We start from the raw sequence: 7,935 nt of genomic DNA, 5'->3' as shown, positions 1-7,935 counted from the left end.
AACGGTATTTTGACTCTTTCTTTTAAAAATAGAATGTGCTGGGTGCAGTGTGGCACTTGAGCTGTTGTGGTCTTTACTGTGGTCTTTACTCTGAATGTCACACTGTCTCAAGGGTGTCGTGAGATGATTCAGCTTCAGGCTGCCAATTAGTAACTCCTTGGTACTAAAGCTTTGCCCAACCATCTGCCTACTATCAGGGGCTGTCCCAGATCACAAGATTATGTCAGTCTTATGCTGGTTAAATCTTCTGTTCTGAATTCACCAAAATAGAAAGCAGAGGCGTAAGGCTCTAGACTAGGGCAATAATTTGGGTGGTGTCATAGACAGGGGACTGCTTTACTGAGTCAAAGGTGATGTGTAGGGCTAGCTAATTTCTTAAAACCATGCAGACTTGGCCTAAAGGTCTTTTTCTGGTCTGGCTGCTGTATCCTAAGGCACTGGATTGTGGAGCTGATGGGAGACTTGCGTTTACTGGGGTCGGCTCCTGGGATGTGGAGTTAGGTGTACGAGAGACTCGCTAAAGCCTAATGAATAGATTTCAGGTGATTTCCAGGAATACATATTCAATGTGCCACTTTTTGTTGAAAAATGAATAAACAGAGCATCTGGGAATGAATAAAGCACTTAGCAGAGTGTTTCCCCATTGGCAGAGAGTGCGCAGCCTATGTGTGCTTGGAGCCTTTGGGAGATGCCAGAACAAGGAAAGTTTTGTTGGGATTCAAGAACACTGGGATGCTTTCTGTGCATCACACAAGCCTCTGCACCATCACTCTGAATTCAGCACGGAGATCATTTCATTTAGAGGGTTTTTTTTTTTTTTTTTCTAAACTCGACACAGCCCTTTGACTTGATTTTAAACCTTACTTTCATGGCCAAAGCATACATCCAGGAGGAATAGTTACCTTTTCTTTTCTTAAAACAGGGACAACAACAGGGTACTGGCTGAATCTTGTATTTATAAAGCAACATTTCCACATCTGCCTTGTGAATTTCTTAGTCAAGTGGTCATAAAAAAGAGGAAAATAAAAACAAATGAAAAGAAAGGGGAGTAATTTAAGTCAAGAATAACTTCCTTTTTATTAGGTTTAACTTGAAACCAAGTATCATATTTATATAAATACTGTGGAAAATATTTAACCTATTCATAAAGGTTAAGTAACTAACTGATAAGCTTTGTAGGAAAAGTATGTTTAAATGCTCCCATTAAACTATAACCGTGCCAGGCAATTTTTCAAGTTTTCAAATACATACCTTGAGGAAACTGAATAGAAATGTGAGGAAAAGGAAGAATTTCTCCTGAACAAATACAATGGTTCATTGTAGAAATTATTGCTACTTTGTGTATCAGAGGGCACAGAGTAAGTCAAAAAGTCAAAACAATAGGACTTAGAAGAAAGTCTTACTGATACAATTCAGTCTTCAGTAAAGACTAAGATAAATTCCTTCAGCAGCTGGCTGAAGAAATCCAAGGGGCAAGATATTTTAGCTGGTGCTCTTTTCCTATAAATAATACATAAAATGATTAGAAAATTGTGGGGTTTGGAGAGGTACACAGGACCGTAAGACTGGAAAATCTGTTTATATGAATACAGGTTAGATGATGTCACCTTTGTAGATTTCCTCTTTGCATAGAATGAAATCAAATTTATCCTCCAAACCAGGACAGTCTAAGAGTGAAAGGGGACAGGATTAATAACTATGCCAGGATAACAGGCATAACCCAGGACTGTTATGAGAAAAGTGGAACATGTGTCCACCCTTTCTCCGAATCTATTTTTAGAGCTAGCAATTTAAATATGTAGCGAATTACATAGGCCATCATGTTTGTTTTTGTGGGAGCTGAGAGATCCCACATTTTTAAGGACTTGTGCTATTTCTGTTGCATTACAGAGAAAAATGCTCACAAAATGATCAATTAAAAAAAAAAAGTACAACTAAAAATGGAATCCTAGAGTGGCCACAGCCACCTGGTGGGAGAGGGTGAAGGGAAGCCTAGAAGCCGGTCTGGGGAAGAGCTCGCAGTGCTCCACAGGGAAGGAGAGACGAGGTTGGGTCACTCTGCTCATCGCCAGAGGCTGGCACTCTGCCTTTCTAACAGGACCGTCCAGCTCTCAGCCCTCACCGTCACCAGACAGCGGCTGCCGAGCAGATGGAGCCCGCACCTGCGCATACTCTGTCAAAAAGACTTCCAGAAGCTGTTGTGTCAATAGCGAAGTCTAAAAAAATACATACCCCACAAAACCACCCACACTAAAGATCATTCTTGAATCTGATTTGAAAACTAGGGTCCAGTTCTGCAGAGGCATTCAAGTGGCCAGATGCCACCCTCACAGCCAGATCCATAGGTCCCCTCCATCATCCAGGGGAAAACGCTCCACTCACCACACTCAGCTTCTGCTTCCGGTTTCAGTGTTCTCTCTGTGTGGAGGGGCTTTAAAGCTAGAGGGGCCTTCACCCACTTAACTCTTATTCACAAATCTGAACATGGAGATCAAGAGGGGAAAGCAACATGTCCTAAGTCAGAGTAGAGTCAACAAGAAAACAAGACAAGCAGTGACTGAGCCCCTAGTGTATAAGGGTCTCTGGCGAGCTACTGGGGTTACAGAGATGAAGAAAACAGTCCCATAGTTCAATCTAGCAAGGTAGACAGCCTCTTTGTAGGCGGGACCAGGCTTCCCTGCAGCAGAAGGAAACCTGAAATCAGGGTAATGAGCCCCACCAGGCATAGGCCATCACACTGCCCTGAGAGGATCGTGCCTGGACACGGGGCTGTGGCATGACCGGCTTTGACCCTCTAGCTATGCTGTAAGGCCAGGTAGGACCTGGAGTGGCCTGAGCTGGGGGCTGCTGTGAACTCTTTCCACTCTTCTAAGGCACTGCATTAAGTAATGTCACTTTCTATTTGCACAGCAAAATCAGGGACACAGTTTTCTAGAACATGCGGTGCCTTTCCTCCCCCAGCAGAATGGATGGTTTACCCTGGTTGACGGGCCCTTGTGTTAGAGGTGGAACACTCTGCAGGACTCTGAGTGGTCAGTTGTGGCCCACATGCCAGTGGAGAATGGAGGCAGAGGTGTGGAGCCCTCGAGAGCCACGGAGGGCCTGCTGCTCACAGCGAAATGCCTCCTCAACTGCTGTTGGTCCACCTGTGGGCAGCGGTAATTAGTGATGTACAGAATCCTGGGACCAGTGCCAGCGACCCTAGGGATACTCTGAGTGAGCCGGGCGTGCACCGCTTTGATGGCCTCTCTGGTCAGGAGACGACACGCAGTGAGAAGGAGGGAAGGGCTGGCCCTAAGGGCTTACCTCTAAGGTGAGGTCCACAGAAAGGGCGGCGCCAAGATGCAACCAGCAGCCCACACCAGTGGTAGCTACCTGTTATCCATGCTCAGGCCAGTCCTTGATTGCTCCAAACACTCTGCTTGAAGGTTCTAATGGAAATGAGCAGGTCTTCCGATCATGACTTAACCAAGGTGAGCTTCTGAAAAAAGCATGAAAAAGCAGTCTCCTGAACTTCCCAAGTGACTGATGTGAAGCGCATCCCGCACGCTTCACAGCATGGAGATCTTCCGGTGCACACCACGGACGATGTGAATGACAGCATGGACCATCAGCAACCTGCAGAGCTGCCTGACCAAGAAGTTGTGAATCAGACGCCACAAAAAAAAAAAAAAAAAAGTCAAGAAGCCCTCAAGTCCCGAATATTCGAACGGGAGTAGGCGAGTGACTTCCCTGGCCCATGCTCTGCTGAGCACCCTTCATCTGCACCAGGAAAGACAACACGGAAAATGAGGACTTGGCAGTGGAGGGCAACAGGGAAGCAGAACAGGGTGGTCCCCCAGCATCGAGGCGGCAAGTCCCTCTGAAAACGTGGATGACAATGGTGATTTAGGTGCTTCCTTCGAATGTCCTGAGGGAAAGACTGGTAAAGCAGACATACAATTGTGGGAAGAAACCCAAAGGAGTACAGAACTCACAGCACAAGTCCAAGGTCTGCTCAGTGAGCAGGTCTCTCTGCAGGGTGCAAGGGACGTCCGGAAGCTGCAGCCGATGCTTTCCGCTCTGCCTGAACTGTCCTGAAAACACGTGAAGGAGCCTCAGGGGGAGTCCATGGAGAAGGATGTCTACTGCCTGCACCTTAGAGACTTCGTAAAGTGCAGGAAAATGGGAACTGCACTTGTCATACCCGCAAGCGTTAAGAAAAGATGTGTCCCAAGACTTGGCCCAGGAATTGAAGAATGACACAGTTTTCAGAGGGAGCTCCTCTTCTATGAGAAAACAGCCCAGGACAGCTGGATGACCTCCACGTCCACTGAGATAGCAAGACCTCTGGAAAGAAGATGACCATAATAGGCAGAAGCCAGCTGACTGCGAGGCCAAGTTCCACCCTTTGCTGAGCGGCCCTTTGGCTCCTGGGGCTCCACCTGCAGCCCACAGGTGCTTGGAAGTGCTGGGGGACCGTGGTTCTGAACATCCAGAGACTCAGCAGAACATCAGCTGATGCTGCTGCCTTTAAAACACTTTTGACTGCTCTCTGGTTTAGCTACTGTTCATTAGTTGATGCTGAAACTGTTCTTACTGAAGTTGGATTGATAGCCTTAGACTATAAGGTACAAGTAAAGATTGTGAAATATACAAAAAAAAAATTTTTAAGTGAAAGGAACTTTGTGGTGCAGGAAACCTGAAAAACAAAACAAACAAAAAACCAATCTTTTTCAGGTTAGCCAAGAAGGGAAAATCACATACAACCCTATCACCTAGAGGCAACCATGATCGCCTTTTGTTTTTTACCAATTAAAAAATTTCGATTCTTATTAGATGTATACAGTTTTATATCAGTGTGATTCTACCATATGGGTTGCTTAACAGCCTGCTTTTGGTCACTTCAATATTGTTAATTTGTTAGTATTATTAATGTTGTGAATATCTTTGCATTCAATGAGTACGTTATTTGTAGTGGCTGTGCAGTATTCCATCTGGTTCAAAAGTATTATAATTTATTTAACTGATTCCCAATTTGTGGTCATTTGTTTCCAATGAAATATAAACAACATTCCATTATATGTGTAGAGCACTTTTTAATATATTCATTTGGTTATTTCTGTAGAATTTCTTCCTAGAAGTGAAATTTTGAATTATAGAGCATACATATTTAAATATGTATATATGTTTTATATCAATTACAAATATACTTACATGCATTACTATTTTAATGTAAATGATTTTGTATGTATTTAAAATGCCAATGTGAATGTACTACTATTTCAATGTAAATGATTTTATATGTACTTAAAATGCCAATGTGATTGTTAGTTTTCTGGGTCAACTTAACTGGGTTAAAGGATACCAGACAGCTGGTAAAATATTATTTCTGGGTGTGTACGCAGGGTGTTTTGGGAAGAGATTAGCATTTGAATCAGGAGACTGAGTGAGGAAGATTCGCCCTTACCAGTGTAGATGGCCATCATTCAATCACTTTAGGGCCCTGATACAACAAAAAGGCCTAGGAAAGGCAAATTTGCTCTCTTCTGCAGCAGGAACATCCATGTTTTTCCCCCATCTTTGGACATCAGAACTCTAGGTTGTCTGGCCTTCAGACTCCAGACTTGTGCCAGCGCCCCCTGAGCCCTATTCTCCTCTCATTCTCAGGCCTTCTGCTTCAAATTGAGGGTGACACCATTGACTCTCCTGGTTCTCAGACCTCTGGATATGACAGACCTCTGGTGTAACTCATCACTGCCTTGCACCAAACATTCTTAAAATGTTTATTGGGGTCAGGTGCAATGGCTCGCACTTGTAATCCCAGCGCTTTGGGAGGCCAAGGCAAGACTGCCTGAGGCCAGGAGTTCAAGACCAGCCTGTTCAACAAGGTGTGACCCCATCTCTACAAAAAAAAAAAAAATTTATTCATTTATTTTTGAGACGGAGTCTTGCTCTGTCACCCAGGCTGGAGTGCAATGGCACTATTTTGGCTCACTGCAATCTCCACCTCCCAGGTTGAAGCAATTCTCCTGCCTCAGCCTCCCAAGTGCCCACCACCATGCCTGTTTAATTTTTGTATTTTTAGTACAGACAGGGTTTCACTATGTTGGCCAGGCTGGTCTCAAACTCCTGACTTCAGGTGATCTGCTCATTTCAGCCTCCCAGAGTGCTGGGATTACAGATGTGAGCCATCACGCCCGGCCCGCAAAAAATTTTAAAAATTAGTTTGGCGTGGTGGTGTGTACCTATTGTCCTACCTACTTGGGAGGCTGAGGCCAGAAGATCACTTGAGCCTGGGGGGTCGTTTGCCGTGAGTTATGATCTTACTGCTGCACTCCAGCTTGGGCAACAGAGTGAGACGCCGACCAAAAAAAAAAAAAAAAAAAAACAGTTTATTGGCTGTTGGCAATTTTTATGTGAGTTGCTTGTACCTGTCCTATAGGAATTTGATATTTACTCTCTCAAAAAGAAAATCATGCAAGACAGTCCTCTAAGTCGGTTGCTTCTCCTGCATTTTCCTATTAGCAGCATTATCTGGGCAGTTGCCCAGGATAAAGACCTCAGTTTTGGTTTTCACTGCTCTCAACTTCTACATCCACTCCAACACTCAGCCTGGTTCATTTCATTTCTGAGATGCTTCTCAAGTAGGTCCTCTTTTCAATGTCCTCAACCCCTGCTCTAGCTCAGGCCCTTCTCTTGCTTTAATTTAGGAGGCTCATGGGGATAAAGACCTGAGGCCAGAATTTGAGTCTCCCCAGGTCCCATAAAGGTACTTATTATTTCCCTTGCTGGACTCTTACTCATCTTTGAATCCGTAGTGCCTGATACATGATCAAGCACACATAACAGGTCCTTGATAAACAAAGCATGAAATTGTTTTTCTCATCTCCTCTCTCTCTCTTCAGTGAATCCTCCATGTTGTTATAATTATCTAACACACAAAGATGGTTACTTTCCTTTTAAGAATTGCTGTGACTGGGCTTGATGGCTCACACCTGTAATTCCAGTACTTTGGGAGGCCAGGGTGGGAGGATTGCTTGAGCCCAGGAGTTCAAGACCAGCCTGGGCAACAGCAGGAGACCCTGACTCCAGCTTAAAAAAAGAAGAATTGTTGCTAGTGTCTCACTGCATACAGCAGGGTTTCTCAATCTCAGTACTACTGATATTTGACCCAGGTAATTCCTTGATGGGGAAGGCTGTCCTGTGCATTGTAGGATGTTTAGCAGCATCCTTGGCTTCAACCCATGGATGTCAGTAGCACTTTCCTCCCTCCTCCCCTTGGTGAAGACAACCAAATATGTTTCTAGACTTTGACAAATGTTCCCTGGAAGGCAAAATTGCCGCTGGGTGAGAACCACTGACCTACAAGAAAAAGTCAAAACTTAGTTATCATGTCATTCAAGACCTGGTCCTAGGCCCCCTTTCCCGTCTCATTTCTTGCCTCTCCTGTACCTTCGTGAACGTGCCATGTACCTTAGCCCTGTGTCTTTTCATGTCCTGTGCTCTCGGCACTTCCTTGGTTAGGTGGACCAACTGCTACAACCCATAGACAAACGGGTGGTGGCTCAGACACAGCTGGTTTGTTTTTGCTCACCTAACAGCGCTCTGTGGTTCCACGTGGTCATGAAACTGACCCCTTCCTAGTCTTTCAGCAGTTAAGTGGGCCCGTCTCTACCGTCTTCAAAAACTGCTTCCAAGATGGGCCTGGGGATCATCTCCATTTTACCTAATGAAAGGAGAAAGGACATTGAGAAGCGCATGAAGGAGAATGTTATGGCCAGGATTGAAAAAGCTACACATCCCTTGCCGTCTCATTCTAATTGGTTAGAACTCAGTCACATGACCACACTTAACGGCAAAAAACGGATGGAAAACACAGTTTAGCTGCCTGTTTAGGAGAAGAGATGTTTTCCTCATCAGCTAGCACTCTCTTCCACAACCTACTTAATTAGT

At 44.7% G+C, this 7,935-nt stretch overlaps 1 long non-coding RNA gene across 1 annotated transcript; it reads right to left on the bottom strand.

Annotated features, from left to right (window-relative positions):
* Window positions 1–936: 936 nt before the first annotated feature.
* On the bottom strand, window positions 937–7,731 carry LOC112631862. The gene is made up of 2 exons (XR_003121212.1): window positions 7,456–7,731; window positions 937–4,681 (listed from the first exon to the last, which is right to left on the bottom strand). It is a non-coding gene; the product is annotated as an uncharacterized LOC112631862 (long non-coding RNA).
* Between the last annotated feature and the right edge of the window lie 204 nt (window positions 7,732–7,935).

This window comes from Theropithecus gelada, chromosome 9 (genome assembly GCF_003255815.1).
Source record: "Theropithecus gelada isolate Dixy chromosome 9, Tgel_1.0, whole genome shotgun sequence".
NCBI classification, from domain to species: Eukaryota; Metazoa; Chordata; class Mammalia; order Primates; family Cercopithecidae; genus Theropithecus; species Theropithecus gelada.
Note: the sequence above shows the minus strand (reverse complement) of the source record. Positions and strands in the feature narration are given on the sequence as shown.